General features: G+C 41.7%; 1 long non-coding RNA gene across 1 annotated transcript; it reads left to right on the top strand.

The window, feature by feature from the left end:
• The first annotated feature begins 25 nt into the window (after nucleotides 1-25).
• On the top strand, nucleotides 26-19,997 carry LOC118497634. The gene is made up of 3 exons (XR_004900174.1): nucleotides 26-37; nucleotides 15,073-15,078; nucleotides 19,822-19,997. It is a non-coding gene; the product is annotated as an uncharacterized LOC118497634 (long non-coding RNA).
• Nucleotides 19,998-21,037: the final 1,040 nt, after the last annotated feature.

Below are 21,037 nucleotides of genomic sequence, written 5' to 3'. Positions count from 1 at the left end.
CTATCTAGCCTGGCTCCAGACCAAATAACTGTCTGGGGTGGGGCAAAGGGCAAGTAAGATTTTTGTTGTTTGTTCTTTGTGCTCCAGGGTTTTATTAACTGAGGTTTAAGGAGTGAATCTTGTAAAAGCTAATCTCCATGGTGTGGGGAGTGTTGAGGGTGCCACCTTGAGGTTTTAGTGGTGGCATTTAATAAAGAGAATTAACAGTGGATTGATCCCCTTATCTCTCCTGTCAGTGTGAGAACTAAAATGGATTAGTCGTATTTTAACTTGCTCGCAGGTTTATCAACTACCCCCCTCTCAGGCTTCTCCACTTAGCATACTGACATTTTGGAGGGGAATACTTTGTTGTGGGGGGCCGTGCCTTGCATTGCAGGGTGTTGAGCCATGGCCTGGCCTCCCACCCACACATGGCAAGAGCATCCTCTGCCAATGTAGCAACCAAAAGTGTCTAGACATTGCCCAGTGTCCACTAGACATGCTACAAGTCCATTCAGTCCACGCAATTATCCTGCACTGAGAATCCCCATCCTAAAGGATATTAACTCACAAGCCAAATAAGAAAACTATCCAGAAAGGAAAGACTATAATATGGTGCACAAATAAAAGACAAGAAAAATAAAAGGAAAAAAACCCACTGGTGCAGATACTTTCAGAAACAGGAATATTTCAACCATCATCCAAGAATATGAATACAAATAACATCAGGAAATAACAAATCAGGAAAGGAATCAGCCAAAAGCAATAAGGATAAATCTAAAAACATCAATGTAGTTGAATATCAGTTAAAATACACATATTTTACATATTATAATAATAGATAGAATTAAAAAATTAGTGTGGACATAGGGTAGATGAATGCAACAGAAAGACAAATTAAAGAGGAGAAGCGATATAGAAGACTTTTCTTGAAACCAGAAGGTATAAAGAAATTAGAGCAGTATAGGATTTGTGAGAGAACAGGACTTCCCCCATCCCCAAAGAGGAGAAATACAATGGAGAGGATGAATATTCAAAAATAATGATGATTAGGGAATTTCCGTGAGCTTCACCCAGATTCCTAGTGATTTCATTTTACATAACCCTCCTAAACCAGGAAGGCAGCAAGGGCACAAAACTATTAACTAAACAGATTGTATTTGGATGAGCAGAGCAGAGAGACTAGGGGTCCTGGGTGAAAAAAAAAGCAAACAAATCATATTTGCAGGGATGATTTGCCATTGAGACATTTAAAGTGGCATTCTGTCTGGGCAGGGACCTGGCTGAATCATTAATGACTTCCCATGTCCTCGTTAAGAAGGATTCATGAACAGTTTATGCTGAAACAAAATGAGCTGAGAGTTTCCATAGACCTGCCAAAATTAGGCACTTTTAGCTCAGTCTAGACTTTACAGCAGATCTAAGATTAAAATAATGAAGGTCAGAGTGCTGTGAACATAAATTACCTGTAAAAATTACCTGTAAAAAGACTTCAAAAACCAAAAATTTTGAAGGCTACACACTAAGAGATAAATTTTTGAAAGAAGAGTCGGACATGTTGGGTAGGTAGATGGTGGTATGGGGCAGAGCCCAGTAATTCTGGGTTTCGCCGTTATTCACGCTGACTTGTGAACATAACTTCCATTGTTCTAAGGGAAAAAAGGCCAAAACATAGAAAATAATCATTACAATTTTGGGGGTCAAAACAACCTTCTACTCTTCTACACCCCACACAAGGTGAGGAAAAACCTCCCCACTCCCATTCTACTCACAAGGAGTTTGAGATTCGTAGGTTAAAATACTGGTTTTAAGATTCCATACAGATCTAAACCAAAATCAGTCCAAAGCAACCACCCTCCAATTCATCTAAAAGGTTAAAGAAGAAAACTGGTTTACTGTTAACCTGACACAAACAACTCGCTATTTGAATGGATTTGTTCTGATTTGATCAACTATAGGAATTTCCAAACCGGTGATCCAATTTTGCCCACTCCTTGATTAAAATTCAACATTGACTCAGTGATTCAAACAAAAACATTCAGATCCCCTCCAAGATTATAGTTTTCAGATTTTATAGCATCTAATTTGCAGGACAAAAAACCAAGGTCCATGTAGAGTCCCACTCTATGTATAAACTACCTATTCCCAACCCTGGGGGGAATGAAATGGAGTGGAATCTATGTGCTTTTCCTGATTTTTACTGTTTTACTTTTAAAAACTTTTAAAACATGTATTGACTTTACAGAGGTAGAGGAAAGGAAAGAGAAATCAATTTGTGGTTCCACTTATTTCTGCATTCATTGGTTGATTCCTGAAGGCACTCTGACTGGAGGTTGAATCCAAAATCCTGGCATATAGGCGGACTTTCTAACCAAGTACACAACCAGGGCTTAAGAAACTATTTCAATTTTTTGTCTCTCAGTTTTTAGAAAAGGTTAAGTTGACTAATATCAAACCAGTTATTGAATCTATTTTGAACAACAGTTTAATGTATTAATTTCAAGATACTAAAAAGTTTTAAATGTTTTAAAATGACTTTTTCTTGTGTATGAATAGTTACTTTTCTCTTGTTCAATATCTTGTATTGCTAAATTGGTATGAGATCATTGTTTTATTCTCCTGGTGTTCAGCCTCTGGTTTGCTATGTGTCTTCTCAGAAATACGTTCTTCTCACACTTTGTCATTTTATTTATTTTTTAATTTAAAATGTTCGTCTATTTTTAGAGAGAGAGGAAAGGAAGGACGTCTTATGTTATTTGTGCTTTATTTTTCCATTTTTAATTATTTATTTGGAGAGTGAGGGGAAGGGATGGAGAAAGAGAGAGGAACTGGATGTTAGAAGGAAAGATCAGTGGGTTGCCTCTCCTACATGTCCCGACTAGGGACGGAACCGCCAACCCAGGCATTTGCCCTGACCGGGAATCAAACGCCGGACCTTTCGCTTTGCTAGACAATGCCCAACCCACCACTGATCACAATACAACGGACAGATGATGTGTTGCAGAATTGTATTCCTGAATCCTATGTAAATTTTATTAACCAATTTTACCCCAATAAACGCAATGAAAAATAATTCAAAAAAAATATTTTTAAAAATCATTTACAACTAACAAAAAAGTAGGTGATCTATCTCAAACTCGTTAGGACTTGTAGATCTTTGTCTATGCCTCTATATATCTCGATGCCTTCAAACATTTCAGCTGTATAATAAATACCGTAATTCACTAGACTAGAGCAAGGCAATAAATGTTGGGGGCAACGGAGGGTTATTTTTTTTCTCCTGTGAAGTTTCAGCGGGGAAAATTTAATCAAAGCTGGTACTCTAATGAGTGGGTGGTCCCATGGCCTTCGACCAATCCCAGCGCTGAAAGAGAACAGGGGGCGGGGCCTGGAGTTTCTATATAAAGAGAGACCTTTCACCTCGTGGCACATTTAGTCCAGCTCCAGACTGCGGAGAAGACCAGAGGAGACTCGGAGGAGGTAAGGCAGGGCTGGGATGTGTGAGGACGTTTTGAAATGAGGATGGATGGAGGTGGGCTTCGGAAAGATTTGGGTTTATGTTCATGGTGCATTATTTCCGTGATCTCAGGAAAACAAGGGTCTCCATTGTTCCCCGTTCACTCGGATTTCTTGTATAACTCCTGGTTTAACATGCGTGGTGTGGTTTACGTTTTTATTTTAGTGCCTGATTTTATTTTATTTCATTATTTTGGCCGTGAGAGGCTGTATATTTCTCGTTCTAAGTTTACTTATCAATTACAGTTGATAGGACTATTACATTTGTAGTTTCAGGTGTACAGCATAGTGATTAGAAATTTATATAACTTAAGAAGTGATCCCCCAAATAAGTCTAGTACCTGCCTGGCACCATCCATAGTTACTACAATATTATTGACTATATTCCCTGTGCTGTACTTTACATCTCCGTGAGTATTTTGTAACTACCAATTAGTATCCCTCAATCCCCTCATCTCTCTCACTCAGCCCCTGCCCAACCCTTCTCCTCTCTGGCAACCATCAGTCTATTCTCTGTATCTATGAGTTGGTTCCGATTTTGTTCTTTAGACCCCACTGATGAGAGAGATCCCACAGTGTTTGTTTTTCTCTGCCTGAGTTCACTCAGCACAATGCCCTCCAGGTCCATCCGAGTTGTTATCAATGACTAGGTTTCACTCTTTTTGACGGCTGAGTCATATTCCATTCAGTAGAAGCTCCACTTGTTTATCCAACCATTTCTTGATGGGCTCTTCAGTTGCTTCCATATCTTGGCTCTGATTTTTATTGCTTCTTGTGATTGTGTGTTTTCTTTAATGTGAAAGGAACCTGGAGGGATTAAAAATGACCAGTGGAATCACTGCCTTCTCCCCGGTGGCAAACAACCTGAAACCCCTTAATTCCTGGGGTTTCAGACGGTCTTTTCTCCCATCCCAAAGCTTGTGGGAGGATGTGTTCACCTTCCATACAAGAACCTGTAGGAATGCTCCCCTCCCCCACCTGTCCTAGGGGTTCATCTTTCTGACTGTCAGTGACCTTGCCCAGACCTTCAGAGAGACCCCCCCCATCTCTGGCTGGAAGGAAGGTTGTTTTTCCCTGGCTGTTGTACTTGGATCAAATACATCTCTGGAGAAAATAGAAAATGTCTTTTTGGCTTTAGGAGGTAGGTTCAGGACCCAGGCATAACTTCTTTCTAAACATCGTGATTCCTGGAAATTGCAAAGGCCATTGGGTTTCAATCCGTTTTCTGGAATGAGATTAAGTATAGGTGGTTCAGCCCTGGCTGGAGTAGCTCAGTGGATTGAGCATGGACTCAGAACTAAAGGGTCACCAGTTCGATTCCTGGTCCAGGCACATTCCTGGATTGCGGGCCAGGTCCCTAGTGGGGCCCACATGAGAGGCAACCACACATTGATATATCTCTGCCTCTCTCTCCCTCCCTTCCCCAGTGTCAAAAAATAATACATATAAAGTATATATTTTTAAATGAATGTAATCCATTAACATTTAATGGTTCTGTTAATCATTAATCCCAAAATGCCAGCAGGAGATTGTGCTGTAGGGGGTTGGAGTGGATGAGCAGGAACCAGAGGACCATTCCGAGGTACAAGATTACCTTTTAGGGCAATGAAAATGAGGTTCACACAACACTGGGAGTGCATTTAGTGGCATGAAACCGTACCCTGTAAAAAAATAGTGAAAGGGTGAATTTTTTCCTTATGCATTTTACCACTATACCAAAGTATCTGTAGCAGCCTAAGTCTCGTAGGATTTTTTGTGCATGTGTGTGTTCTCCCTTCCTGGAACAAAGAAGGAAATCTTAGAGGACAACCTTGGGTTAATTTTTCAGTTTACCTTGGCCAGGTGGCTCTCGGTTGGAGCATTATCCTCTGCACCGCACCGTTGCTGGTTCGATTCCCAGTGAGAGCAAAGAGAAGGTAATCGAAGTTTCTCTGTGACACTGGTGTTTCTCTCTCTCCCTTGCTCTCTCTCTCTCTCCAGTCAGTAAGCATCCTCTGATGAGAATTTAAAAATAAATCTTTCCCTTGTTACTACGCCACATGCAATTCCGTAGTTGTAAATATGTTTCTGTATCTTCCTACAGAATCATGGCTGATACAGTGATTAAAAACTACCAATCTATTCTCTGTTCCAGGCGTGTCAAACTCATTTTCACTAGGGGCCACATCAGCCTCCCAGTTGCCTTCAAAGGGCTGAGTGGGATTTTAACTCCTTAAGAGTTAAGGAGTAGTTATATTTATACAGTCCTAAATCTATTTCAGCCTTTGAAGGCAACTGGGAGGCTGATGTGGCCCCTAGTGAAAATGAGTTTGACACCCCTGGAACAGAGAATAGATTGGTAGTTTTTAATCACTGTATCAGCCATGATTCTGTAGGAAGATACAGAAACATATTTACAACTATGGAATTGCATGTGGCGTAGTAACAAGGGAAAGATTTATTTTTAAATTCTCATCAGAGGATGCTTACTGACTGGAGAGAGAGAGAGAGCAAGGGAGAGAGAGAAACACCAGTGTCACAGAGAAACTTCGATTACCTTCTCTTTGCACTCTCACTGGGAATCGAACCAGCAACGGTGCGGTGCAGAGGATAATGCTCCAACCGAGAGCCACCTGGCCAGGGTAAACATGAAAAATATTAACCCAAGGTTGTCCCCTAACATTTCCTTCTTTGTTCCAGGGAAGGGAGAACACACACATGCACAAAAAAATCCTACGAGAGTTAGGCTGCTACAGATACTTTGGTATAGTGGTAAAATGCATAAGGAAAAAATTCACCTTTTCAATTATTTTTTACAGGGTACAATTTCATGCCACTAAATGCACTCCCAGTGTTGTGTGAACCTCATTTTCATTGCCCTAAAAGGTAATCTTGTACCTCGGAATGGTCCTCTGGTTCCTGCTCATCCACTCCCAACCCCCTACAGCACAATCTCCTGCTGGCATTTTGGGATTAATGGATTAACAGAACCATTAAATGTTAATGGATTAACATTTAAAAATATATACTTTATGTATTTATTTTTTGACACTGGTGAAGGGAGGGAGAGAGAGGCAGAGATATATCAATGTGTGGTTGCCTCTCATGTGGGCCCCACTAGGGACCTGCCCAGCAATCCAGGCATGTGCCTGGACCAGGAATCGAACTGGTGACCCTTTAGTGCTGAGTCCATGCTCAATCCACTGAGCTACTCCAGCCAGGGCTGAACCACCTATACTTAATCTCATTCCAGAAAACGGATTGAAACCCAATGGCCTTTGCAATTTCCAGGAATCACGATGTTTAGAAAGAAGTTATGCCTGGGTCCTGAACCTACCTCCTAAAGCCAAAAATACATTTTCTATTTTCTCCAGAGATGTATTTGATTCCAAGTACAACAGCCAGGGAAAAACAACCTTCCTTCCAGCCAGAGATGGGGGGGGGTCTCTCTGAAGGTCTGGGCAAGGTCACTGACAGTCAGAAAGATGAACCCCTAGGACAGGTGGGGGAGGGGAGCATTCCTACAGGTTCTTGTATGGAAGGTGAACACATCCTCCCACAAGCTTTGGGATGGGAGAAAAGACCGTCTGAAACCCCAGGAATTAAGGGGTTTCAGGTTGTTTGCCACCGGGGAGAAGGCAGTGATTCCACTGGTCATTTTTAATCCCTCCAGGTTCCTTTCACATTAAAGAAAAACACACAATCACAAGAAGCAATAAAAATCAGAGCCAAGATATGGAAGCAACTGAAGAGCCCATCAAGAAATGGTTGGATAAACAAGTGGAGCTTCTACTGAATGGAATATGACTCAGCCGTCAAAAAGAGTGAAACCTAGTCATTGATAACAACTCGGATGGACCTGGAGGGCATTGTGCTGAGTGAACTCAGGCAGAGAAAAACAAACACTGTGGGATCTCTCTCATCAGTGGGGTCTAAAGAACAAAATCGGAACCAACTCATAGATACAGAGAATAGACTGATGGTTGCCAGAGAGGAGAAGGGTTGGGCAGGGGCTGAGTGAGAGAGATGAGGGGATTGAGGGATACTAATTGGTAGTTACAAAATACTCACGGAGATGTAAAGTACAGCACAGGGAATATAGTCAATAATATTGTAGTAACTATGGATGGTGCCAGGCAGGTACTAGACTTATTTGGGGGATCACTTCTTAAGTTATATAAATTTCTAATCACTATGCTGTACACCTGAAACTACAATTATGTAATAGTCCATATCAACTGTAATTGATAAGTAAACTTAGAACGAGAAATATACAGCCTCTCACGGCCAAAATAATGAAATAAAATAAAATCAGGCACTAAAATAAAAACGTAAACCACACCACGCATGTTAAACCAGGAGTTATACAAGAAATCCGAGTGAACGGGGAACAATGGAGACCCCTTGTTTTCCTGAGATCACGGAAATAATGCACCATGAACATAAACCCAAATCTTTCCGAAGCCCACCTCCATCCATCCTCATTTCAAAACGTCCTCACACATCCCCAGCCCTGCCTTACCTCCTCCGAGTCTCCTCTGGTCTTCTCCGCAGTCTGGAGCTGGACTAAATGTGCCACGAGGTGAAAGGTCTCTCTTTATATAGAAACTCCAGGCCCCGCCCCCTGTTCTCTTTCAGCGCTGGGATTGGTCGAAGGCCATGGGACCACCCACTCATTTAGAGTACCAGCTTTGATTAAATTTTCCCCGCTGAAACTTCACAGGAGAAAAAAAATAACCCTCCGTTGCCCCCAACATTTATTGCCTTGCTCTAGTCTAGTGAATTACGGTATTTATTATACAGCTGAAATGTTTGAAGGCATCGAGATATATAGAGGCATAGACAAAGATCTACAAGTCCTAACGAGTTTGAGATAGATCACCTACTTTTTTGTTAGTTGTAAATGATTTTTTAAAAATATTTATTTTTTGAATTATTTTTCATTGCGTTTATTGGGGTAAAATTGGTTAATAAAATTACATAGGATTCAGGAATACAATTCTGCAACACATCATCTGTCCGTTGTATTGTGATCAGTGGTGGGTTGGGCATTGTCTAGCAAAGCGAAAGGTCCGGCGTTTGATTCCCGGTCAGGGCAAATGCCTGGGTTGGCGGTTCCGTCCCTAGTCGGGACATGTAGGAGAGGCAACCCACTGATCTTTCCTTCTAACATCCATGTTCCTCTCTCTTTCTCCATCCCTTCCCCTCACTCTCCAAATAAATAATTAAAAATGGAAAAATAAAGTACAAATAACATAAGACGTCCTTCCTTTCCTCTCTCTCTAAAAATAGACGAACATTTTAAATTAAAAAATAAATAAAATGACAAAGTGTGAGAAGAACGTATTTCTGAGAAGACACATAGCAAACCAGAGGCTGAACACCAGGAGAATAAAACAATGATCTCATACCAATTTAGCAATACAAGATATTGAACAAGAGAAAAGTAACTATTCATACACAAGAAAAAGTCATTTTAAAAACATTTAAAACTTTTTAGTATCTTGAAATTAATACATTAAACTGTTGTTCAAAATAGATTCAATAACTGGTTTGATATTAGTCAACTTAACCTTTTCTAAAAACTAGAGAGACAAAAATTGAAATAGTTTCTTAAGCCCTGGTTGTGTACTTGGTTAGAAAGTCCGCCTATATGCCAGGATTTTGGATTCAACCTCCAGTCAGAGTGCCTTCAGGAATCAACCAATGAATGCAGAAATAAGTGGAACCACAAATTGATTTCTCTTTCCTTTCCTCTACCTCTGTAAAGTCAATACATGTTTTAAAAGTTTTTTAAAAGTAAAAACAGTAAAAATCAGGAAAAAGCACATAGATTCCACTCCATTTCATTCCCCCCAGGGTTGGGAATAGGTAGTTTATACATAGAGTGGGACTCTACATGGACCTTGGTTTTTGTTCCTGCAAATTAGATGCTATAAAATCTGAAAAACTATAATCTTGGAGGGGATCTGAATGTTTTTGTTTGAATCACTGAGTCAATGTTGAATTTTAATCAAGGAGTGGGCAAAATTGGATCACCGGTTTGGAAATTCCTATAGTTGATCAAATCAGAACAAATCCATTCAAATAGCGAGTTGTTTGTGTCAGGTTAACAGTAAACCAGTTTTCTTCTTTAACCTTTTAGATGAATTGGAGGGTGGTTTGCTTTGGACTGATTTTGGTTTAGATCTGTATGGAATCTTAAAACCAGTATTTTAACCCTACGAATCTCAAACTCCTTGTGAGTAGAATGGGAGTGGGGAGGTTTTTCCTCACCTTGTGTGGGGTGTAGAAGAGTAGAAGGTTGTTTTGACCCCAAAATTGTAATGATTATTTTCTGATGTTTTCTGGCCTTTTTTCCCCTTAGAACAATGGAAGTTATGTTCACAAGTCAGCGTGAATAACGGCGAAACCCAGAATTAACTGGGCTCTGCCCCATACCACCATCTACCTACCCAACATGTCCGACTCTTTCTTTCAAAAATTTATCTCTTAGTGTGTAGCCTTCAAAATTTTTGGTTTTTGAAGTCTTTTTACAGGTAATTTTTACAGGTAATTTATGTTCACAGCACTCTGACCTTCATTATTTTAATCTTAGATCTGCTGTAAAGTCTAGACTGAGCTAAAAGTGCCTAATTTTGGCAGGTCTATGGAAACTCTCAGCTCATTTTGTTTCAGCATAAACTGTTCATGAATCCTTCTTAACGAGGAGATGGGAAGTCATTAATGATTCAGCCAGGTCCCTGCCCAGACAGAATGCCACTTTAAATGTCTCAATGGCAAATCCATCCCTGCAAATATTGATTTGTTTGCTTTTGTTTTTCACCCAGGACCCCTAGTCTCTCTGCTCTGCTCATCCAAATACAATCTGTTTAGTTAATAGTTTTGTGCCCTTGCTGCCTTCCTGGTTTAGGAGGGTTATGTAAAATGAAATCACTAGGAATCTGGGTGAAAGCTCACGGAAATTCCCTAATCATCATTATTTCTTTGAATATTTCATCCTCTCCATTTGTATTTTCTCCTCTTTGGGGGATGGGGGAAGTCCTGTTCTCTCACAAATCCTATTACTGCTCTAATTTCTTTATACCTTCTGGTTTCAAGAAAAGTCTTCTATATCGTCTTCTCCTCTTTAATTTGTCTTTCTGTTGCATTCATTCTACCCTATGTCCCAACTAATTTTTTAATTCTATCTATTATATATAATATGTAAAATATGTGTATTTTAACTGATATTCAACTACATTGATGTTTTTAGATTTTATCCTTATTGCTTTTGGCTGATTCCTTTCCTGATTTGTTATTTCCTGATGTTATTTGTATTCATATTTCTTGGATGATGGTTGAAATATTCCTGTTTCTGAAAGTATCTGCACCAGTGGGTTTTTTTTCCTTTTATTTTTCTTGTCTTTTATTTGTGCACCATATTTATAGTCTTTCCTTTCTGGATTAGTTTTCTTATTTGGCTTGTGAGTTAATATCCTTTAGGATGGGGATTCTCAGTGCAGGATAATTGCGTGGACTGAATGGATACTTGTAGCATGTCTAGTGGACACTGGGCAATGTCTAGACACTTTTGGTTGCTACATTGGCAAGAGGATGCTCTTGCCATGTAGTGGGTGGGAGGCCAGGCACATGGCTCAACACCCTGCAATGCACAGGACGGCCCCACAACAAAGTATTCCCCTCCAAAATGTCAGTAGTGCTAAGGTGGAGAAAGCCTGAGAGGGGGGTAGTTGATAAACCTGGCAGAGCAAGTTAAAATACAGACTAATCCATTTTAGTTCTCACACCTGACAGGAGAGATAAGGGGATCAATCCACTGTTAATTCTCTTTATTAAAATGCCACCACTAAAACCTCAAAGGTGGCACCCTCAACACTCCCCACACCATGGAGATTAGCTTTTACAAGATTCACTCCTTAAACCTCAGTTAATAAAACCCCTGGAGCACAAAGAACAAACAAACAAAAATCTTACTTGCACCTTTGCCCCACCCTCAGACAGTTATTTGGTCTGGAGCCAGGCTTAGATAGGATTTCTCCCTCTTTCTCTCTCTGTCTGGAGAGAGAGAAGAAGAAAAGGAGAGAAACATCAGTGTGAGAAAGAAACATTAGTCAGTTGCCTCTCCTACACCCACTGACCAGGAACTGAACCCACCAACACATATACCTGCCTTGAGCAGGAATGAAACCAGTGACCTTTCCCTTTGGAAGGCAATGCCCTCTCCACTGAGCCACACAGGTCAGGGCTTAGGGTTTTTTTTAAAGGCTTCTCCAAGTGACTCCTGGCCAAGATGGAGGCATATGTAGACACACTGTGCCTCCTTGCACAACCAAAAGTAAGGACAACAAAAATTTAGAAACAAAAAACCAAGCAAACAGAGAGAAATGAACTGTAGGGAATGGTCTGACAACCATTCATCCAGACCAGTAAGAAGGGCAGAGCTGGTGGCATTCAGAGAGGGGTCAAAAGGCCCCGGCAGGAAAGAGCAGTGGCTGGAAGATGCAGGTGTGAAGGTTCCAGGCGGCAGTTGTTGGACCCCAGAAGCACAGGGGCAGCTGATGCACCTGGTGGCACACCCTGGGCATCGAAGGCAATGAGCAGACCCAGTGAGGTATACAAAGCAGCTGGCTACCTGCACTCACACATTCACGTGCAGATAAACTAGGCAAAAATGGGCAGGGACACAGACCAAGCAACCCAGGGACCCAGTGATGATAACAAAGCTTAAAAGCACTGATTGAAAACACCTGTTGGGGTTGAGGTGCCAGAAGAATCTCCCAGCCTCACAGGAGAGTTCTTTGAGGAGACCCACAGAGTCCTAGAATGTAAACAAGCCCACCCGCCCAGGAGCCAGCACCAGAAGGGCTCAATCATATTGTGGAAAGTGGCAGAGGGGACTGAAGTCCTAGAGAGAGCAGAGCAAGCACCATTGTTTCTTGTCTGACCCTGCCCCCACATACAAGGTCACAAACCAGCAAGTGGGTTGCCCTGCCCTGGTGAACACCTAAGGCTCCACACCTCATACATAACACAGGTGTTTTTTTTTTTTGACTAGACAAAAAAAATATGGCTTAAAGAGAACAAATCAAATCTGTCCAGCCAATATTTTAAAGCGATCAAGAGATAGCCAACCTATGAGATGCACAGTTCAAAGCACTGGTGATCAGGATGCTCACAGAATTGGTTAATTTTGGTTGCAAATTAGATGAACAAATAAAGGCTACAATAAGTGAAATGAAGAAAAATGCACATGGAATCAAGAGTGATGGAAAGAAAACTGGGTTTCAAATCAATGTAGGGGACCAGAAGAAAGAAAGAAATGATCAAACAGAAAAGAATGAAGAAATAAGAATTTTAAAGAATGAGGATAAGCTTAGGAACCTTCAGGACATCTCTAAACGTTCCAACATCTGAATTATAGGGTTACCAGAAGGAGAAGAGGAAGAGCAACAAGTGGAAAACTTATTTGAAAAAATAATAAAGGAGAACTTCCCCAATCTGGCAAAGGAAATAGACTTCCAGGAAGTCCAGGAAGCTCAGAGAGTCTCAAAGAGGTTGGATGCGAGGAGGAACACGCCAAGGCACATCATAATTACATTAGCCAAGGTAAAAATGAAGGAGAGAATTCTAGAAGCAGGAAGAGATAAGGCGACAGTCATCTACAAAGGAGTTCCCATCAGACTTTCTGCTGATTTCTCAAAAGAGACATTACAGGCAAGAAGGGGCTGGAACGAAGTATTCCAAGTCATGAAAGGCAAGGACCTACATCCAAGATTGCTCTATCCAGCAAAGCATTCATTAAGAATGGAAGGGCAGATAAAGTGCTTCTCAGATAAGGTCAAGACAAAGGAGTTCATCATCACCAAGCCCTTATATGAAATGATAAAAGGACTTATATAAGAAAAAGATAAAAAATATGAACACTAAAAAAGACATCAAACTCAGTTATTAACAACCACACCTAAAACAAAAGCAAACATCTAGAACAGGAAGAGAACCACAGAAGGCGGTGCGCGAGAGGCAACCACACATTGATGCTTCTCTCCCTCTCTTTCTCCCTCCCCCTCTGTCTAAAAATAAATAGAGAAAATCTGTAATGAATGAAAAAAATAAAACAAAATACCTTATGATTTCACTTATTTATATTGTGTCTAATCAAAACAATATAAACAAACAGACCAGAAACAGACTCATAGATACAGGGAATAGACAGATATTTACCAGATGGCAGAGGGTCAGCATAGATAGGTGAAGAGGTGAAGGAATTGGGAAGGACAGACTGGTAATCACAGAACATTCCTGGGATGTGAGGTGCACCACAGGGAACACTGTCAGGAATATTGTGATCAGTGTGGATGGCGCCAGGTGGGTGCTGGACTCGGCAGTTGGAGACTTGGCAAGTCCTATAAATGGCTGACCCCTGGGGCATACTCCTGAAACTAACCTCATATTGAATGCCAACTCTAACTGAAAAATGAATAAATACAAGTGACCATTGAAAAGAAAAAAAATGGAAATGCCTTTAAAACTGCTTGTCTACAGCCCAAGGTTATGAGCAATTTATATATTCTCCATTGCCCTTGGTCTGTATTTTCCAAACAGATGTTAACTTAGGGTCAGAAATAGACCCTGGAGCGCTGTTTCCACAGGCAGCCTTGACACGCAGTGCGCCACCCTGGAGGCTGGCCGATGGCAAAGAAAGTTTTCCATGTCAACAGAGTGAACTTTCTGGTGCCAATTTAGCGCCTCCGGGGGCCTCCTGATCCGGTACCCGTCGAGGCGGCCTTAACCAGTCTCATAGGGACGCAGGTCCCGCTACTGGGTTCTTGCTCTTTCCTGGCAGGCCATGCAGTGAGTGGGGATGATTGCTCGCCCCACCTGGGGCTGGCGGGAAAAACAGGTGGAGGCCTCAGGCGCGAGAGGTTTGGGAATAAATTAATTTGAACCCATTAGAGGGAATGAAAACTTTGAAATTGCAAGAAGGGGAGTCCCAGGGGCAATGCCCAGGAGGGACCAGCCTGTGTCTGCGGCAACTGTTTTTTTTTTTTTTTTCTTTTTTCCCCTGCACCTGATGACAGGGGCTCCTGGCGGGGTCCTGATTCTCTGGGGGTGATGCGCAGGCTGTCCCCGATGTCAGGTTGCTCATTTCTCCCCTTACTACCACCCCAGGTCCTCGGGCTCAGTGCTGACACTCTGAACTCCAGAGGAGATACCCCTCTGTCGCGAACAAACTTTCCAACTGAAACGGAAGTATCTGCACTGTCTCCAGAGAGGGCAGCGTTCAAAATGCAGAGAAAGCAGCAGTGTCCTTGCACGTTTTCCCCTTTATTCTTCTTCATAGTAACCATCTTCACAGTGTGCTGTGGCCCTTTTACACACGTGCATGCATGCATTGGCATGCACCTGAACCTGCACATGTACCTACCTGCACATGCACCTGCACACCTGCAGGCATATCTGCAGGTACATGCAAGAACCTGGGATAATAAGGCAAGTGAACTACGTGTTCTCTGTGGTTAAGTAACCTGCTTTTATTTTTTTTTCAGTCATCAGATTGTCATGGACATTTTGTTCAGACTGGTAGGTAAAGGCCAGTCCTCAGTGAGGACCCTCTTCATATTTCTTATGTTCCATGGTGTTATCCACTCTCCCCTTCAGCAAATACTCCCTAATCTCAGGACACGTTCTAGGTACATTGCCAGTGGCTGGGAGTCCAGTTGTAAAGAAAACACAATGAAAGCCATATTTCAATTGGATAGTTGATGCAACTTATTAAGTAGTGTCTAAAGTTCACAGAAAAGAGAACGTGCACACACACAAACTAAAATAAAAAGAAGACAATCATGAGAAAAATGCCTATTCAAATGCAGCAACAGAGAGACTATGTTCCTGGAGCACAGTCACCTGAATAAACAGAACTGCAGAAGCAAACAGAGAGAATGAAAACACACCCAGATACTCAGGAGAATTTTGTGTGTGATAAAAAGTCACATTTGGCAACTCCCATGTCCATTAACAAATAGAGTAACATGTTAAGTCTACACGAGGGAATAATATTCAACAAAGAGAATAAAGAATAAATGATATGAGGACAGTAGGGGTGCATCAAAAAGTCAGATTTCTCAGTGAAAGCAAGCACACCCAAAGAGTCCCTGCTAACGGTGTGATTCCCCTTATTTAGAGTAGTGAAAAACGCTAACTAACCAAAAATAATGCAAAGCAGATCAGTGGTCACCTGGGCAGTTGGGAGGGGTGCACCACACAGGCTGCCCTGGAAACTTCTGAGGGCTATGGAAATTGTTATCTTTGATTATGCCTTCCCAGGTCTGCCAGAAGTATATGATCCATAAACTAACAATATGTGCACTTGACTGTATCTTAATTATAGTAAATAATGTTATCCAAATATATCTTAAAGTCACATCTTTGCATCAAAGGGACATAATTCACAGTGTGTACGGCAACCTAAGAATGGGAAACAATATTTGCAAATACCTGATAAGGGGTTAATATCAAGGATATCTAAAAAAACCTAACACTCACCACCACCACCACCACCAACAACAACAAAAAACTAACAATCCAGTTAAAAAACTGGGCAAAGGCCCTGGCTGGTGTGGCTCAGTAGTTCAGTGCCAGCCTGTGGACCATAGGGTTGCAGGTTTGATTCCCAGTCAGGGCATATGCCTGGGTTGCAGGCCAGGAACCCACTGGGGGTCATGAGAGAGGCATCAACATATTGCTGTTTCTCTCCTTCTCTTTCTCCCTCTCTTCCCCTGTATAAAAAATAAGTGAATAAAATCTTTTTTAAAAATGCCTAAATACTAAAGTTTATCTTATGTGTGCCTTGTCACAATGTTAAAAATGGGGGGGAGCCATGGATATTGTGGCTCAGTGGATTACGTGCTGGCCTGTGAACCAAAAGGTCACCAGTTTGATTCCCAGTCAGGGCACATGCTGTGTTGCAGGCCAGGACCCCAGTTGAAGGCGTGCAAGAGGCAAATGATGGATGTATCTGTCACACATTGATGTTTCTCTCCCTCTCTTTCTCCCTCACTTCCCCTCCATCTAAAAATAAATAAATACAATCTCTTTTTTAAAAAGTATTCTTTAAAAAAATTTAAGATGAAAAAATGCTGATATGAATTGACTCCTTTCTTTTTCTGTTATAGTTTTGGGGAGGGATCCATCAGTAATAATTAACTTGATATACTTCATGGAAACCTTGAGAACCTATCCCTCAAGGTTGTATCCTATATGTATCTGAAATCAGGAGCTCTAAACTCCTTTTCTTCTTTGGCATTCCACCAGTTTTCTTAAAGACTAGGCAATGACCAAGGTAAATTTTTGTCCATTTTTATCTTGAGTGTCTTTCTATTTTCTCTTTCTGAGCCTTTAAAAAATTCTGACATCAGGAAAGGTCACATAACAGCTTTGCAGTTGATTCTGGAATTTGTTCCAATTAAAAATATACATAGTTGAAACTAACACAATACTGGGTGCTAACTGTAACTGAAAAATTAAAACATAATTTTTAAAAAGATTTTATTTATTTCTTAGAGAGAAGGGGAGGGAGGTAGAGAGGGAGAGAAGCATCAATGTATGGTTGCCTCTTGAGTGCCCCCTACTGGGCACTTGGCCCACAACTCAGGAGTGTGTCCTGACTGGTAATCAAAGTGGCAACCCTTTGGTTCTGAGGCCAGAACTCAATCCACAGCAGCACACTACCCAGGGCTAAAAAATAAAGGTATTTTTTAAAAATAGATTTATTTAAAGATTTTATTTATTTACTTTTAGGGAGGGAAGGGAGGGAGATACAGAGAGAGAAACATCAATGTGCAGTTGCTGGGGGTTATGGCCTGCAACCCAGGAATGTACCCTGGCTGGGAATAGAACCTGGGACACTTTGGTTCCCAGCCCATGCTCAATCCACTGAGCTACACCAGCCAGGGCTGGTATTTTTAATAAACTTGACAATTGTGCTGTATTTGACATCTCTGTGACTGTTTTGTCACCACCTACCTGTACTTAATCCCTTCACCTTTAGCAATGTTGTTTATAAAATACAAGACCAAATTTGTTATTCATATGTTAAAAAGACATAAAAGTACACTTTAATAAATATGCTGTAGGTAAGGGGAGAATATAAGGGGACTAAATGGTAATGGGGAAATATAATAAAGATGTGTGTTTATACATATATATGTAGGAAAAAATAAGAAATAGAAGAATTACTAAAGCTATACACATTTTTTGAAAGTATGGATATAGGTGATAAGAAAAAATTCCTATTACACTCATGTCTTTCTGTGGTCCGTTCATTGTAGCTAAATTAAGTTATTAAGAGCAATTCTTTTTTAAACCTGGGAGCAAAAACCATCCAGAACCTATTCAATGGCCTTTGCTCCTATCTAGTGGATGTTTGTAATAGTAACGATACTAATGAGCTCTGGAATCACCAGTCCTTACAAGGTAACAATTGAAGATGTTGGAAATAACCTAGCGGTTTGTGCTTCTGGGAGCACCAGCTTAGTCATCACCACCTTGTTCTGCAAAAAACGTGAATCCGCCAAGAAACGCCACAGCCCTGGCTTTTCCAATTCTTGGTCATTCCTCAGACCTTGAACCTTGCCCTGTCAGAAATCTTTTTAATGTCAACGACTCAAGATAATTTTCCATGCTGCTAACCATGAGACTTCTAACATTTTCAACCTCAGTCCCCCTAAATGTAACAAGGCCCACCCCTGACCACTTCATTTCTTGCCAACTTGTGAACAACTAATACCTCTAGGTATTAACAGGAATATTTTAGAAATTCTTAGAAAATATTTTTTAAAACCATTTACATTATTTTTAAAAACTCTGTACTTTGAAAGCACACTTCTATTTTTATTTTCTCTGTATTTCATCATTACTCCATGGTGAACGTGTCCACATCCAAAATTTTTTAAATTTTTTATTCTAACAATATGAGGTAATTTACCCCTAAAAAGGGGGTATTGATACTTATAAATCTGGGGCAAAAAATAAAAACCAACAACAACAAGGAGGTTGTGAGGCCGATGAGTGGGCAGGAGAGAAGCCAGTGACATGAGGAAGGACAGGCTAGTTCATGGCTGAGTTCAAGTTCATCAGTGCTGCAAGAGTTTCAGTGAGAGCTGGTGGCTTGAGAAATGACCTGATCATGGGCTTTGTGGAGACCAAAACCACCCTGGAGTCTCTGAAAAGAGCGCCACTGGCTTTAAACCCAGACTCCATGGCCATTGGGCAGGGAGAGAATCACTTGTTCTTTAGGAGAGTGGGGACTCCCACAGCCCTGCGAGAATCACCATGCAGCTTTAGCAGAGAACCTCCACATGGCTTAGGCAGACTGGCAACCCCGATCCTTGCAGGCAGTGGAGAGAGGCCCAAGCAGTTTTGACAGAATTGTGACTCCCTCAGCCCTGGGAGACAGGACCACACTGCTGGGGCAGTGAAAGGAGAACCACGTGGCTTTGGCAGAGTAGAGACTACTGCAGCCATTGTGCAGAGAGGACCTCATGGCTGAGGCAATAGAAAGAGAATCTTGCGGCTTTGCCAGAGTGGGGTCCCCTCAGCTTTCATAGGGGAAACCACCACCCATCTTTAGAAGAGATCCTGGTGACACAGCTGATGGTGCCGGGAACTGAGGGAGGTCTACCAGCTGACATGGATTATTGGGAGAACTTGGGGCTGCCTGAGCCACCAACTTCTATTTCTTTTCCTGAGATAGGTTCCCCCAGACTGGACAAAGGGGGAAGGAAGGACTGTGCGTGTTTGTGGGTGTTTGAAGGAACTTTGTGATTTTGATGAAGACATTAGGTCACTACTTTAAGTCTGTATGGAATTAGATAAACATTCCTTTCCTTTTCAGGAATCTCTGGCATGGAGAGATGTCTTTCCTCTGGTGGTGGACATAATGAGCCTGAGGGGTTCCTCTTGGTAATAGTATATCACCCTTAGCCCCAGCCCTTGTTGTTCTGTAACAGTTTTTGGCGACTTCTTGGAGACAATAATTGTCCATGGCAGACCGACCCCCTCAGGTGTGATAGAGTGAGACTACGGAATTTTCCCAGTCTCAAGATTTTTTCTGCACTCCTCCTGAGGGCATTGGCTGCCTGAGGAAAGGTGAAAAGGAAAGGGAACAGAAAGGGAGCAATAAAGTGAAGTGGTTTGGTTGAAAACTGATTTCTGAACACTGTTTTGGAACAATGGAGTTGTGGGTAATGGTTTGCTTAGTAGGCTGCTCCTAGGTTGCCCCTATCTGCTCACTTACAGTTTCATGCTCCCCAGAGGGGGAGCATGCCTTTGCCTCTCTGGCCCCAGGAGGGGTCATTCGGGGCTGATGAGTGTTTCAGCCTGAGGCAAAGGGGGCATGTCTCTGCCAAGAGACCGGGCCTGAAGAAGCATGTTTCTGTGAGACACTAATGGACACACTAGTGCAACAGAATGCCTCTACCTGTGTAGTGTTCTGGAACTCTGTGTTTTGGATTTTGCTCTGTATCTGCTCTGAAAAGTTAATGGAGGATTCCAGGGAAGGTTGAAACTTCACATTCTGTAGGAAAGCAAATGGGGAAGTAAAAAATATGTAAATGAAGAAGGTGTAGGAAAGAAAGATTAGAGGGTTTGTGAGTGTTGCAGAAGGTCAGTGGAAGTGAAAGTTTTGAGAAGCCTGGTGGATATCAGAAGGAAAAGGATTTTCCTTCACACTTTGTGTTTTTCTCCCTACCTGATTCCTTCAGAATTGGGCATTCTGAAGGAGTGATGACATAAGGTTTCCTTGCATAAATCCAATAAGACCAGTCATTAATAGTGGTTTTGTTAACCAAGACTTTGACTGGAATGTCACACTTGGAGGAGGCATGGATGGGTTCTGGTCGTCACCAAAAAGCCCTGGGGAATGGGTATTGACTTGCGAAGCTAGTGTAAGCGCACAAGAAAAGCCCAGTACTTTGGTTGTGCAGTGCATGGCAGTCTTTCCTGGAAGGAACGAAGGTTGCTTTCCTGGAAGATGGCCAAAAAGGAACCTGTAGGCACAATGGAAGCCTCAAAGATTTGAGTGAAACAACTGGTACAGGCAAAGCCAGATGGTGGATGTGTGGCTCTGCTTCTGTGCCCCGAGGGCCAGACTGAGAAGTCAATGTAAAGGTTCCCTCTGTGAGTTCCAGCAAAGTGGACTTAAAGATAATAAGTGATCCAGGCTGTTCTTGGTGTGCTTATGCAAATGAACAGGCAAAATTCAAAGCAGGACACAAAGTAGTCCCTTTAGTAACAGTGAGGATGACCTTAACGGGAAAAATTGCAGTTCAAGGAAAATCACAATGCTCAGTACTGGACATCAGAAAGGTGCAGCTGTCTTGAAAGTTTGTTTTCATTTGAAAGTTGAAGGTGGGTTTGTAATATCACCAAAGATGTACAATTTACACGTACAGAGAACCTGTCCAATTGCCATTGCTAAATGTCATTTCAGGAAGGGCCTTACAACTGAATGTCTTCCCAAAAAACAGTCTCCCAGGTACAGAGACTGGCTTGGGGATTGTTG

This window comes from Phyllostomus discolor, chromosome 12 (assembly GCF_004126475.2).
Source record: "Phyllostomus discolor isolate MPI-MPIP mPhyDis1 chromosome 12, mPhyDis1.pri.v3, whole genome shotgun sequence".
NCBI lineage: Eukaryota > Metazoa > Chordata > Mammalia > Chiroptera > Phyllostomidae > Phyllostomus > Phyllostomus discolor.
Note: the sequence above shows the minus strand (reverse complement) of the source record. Positions and strands in the feature narration are given on the sequence as shown.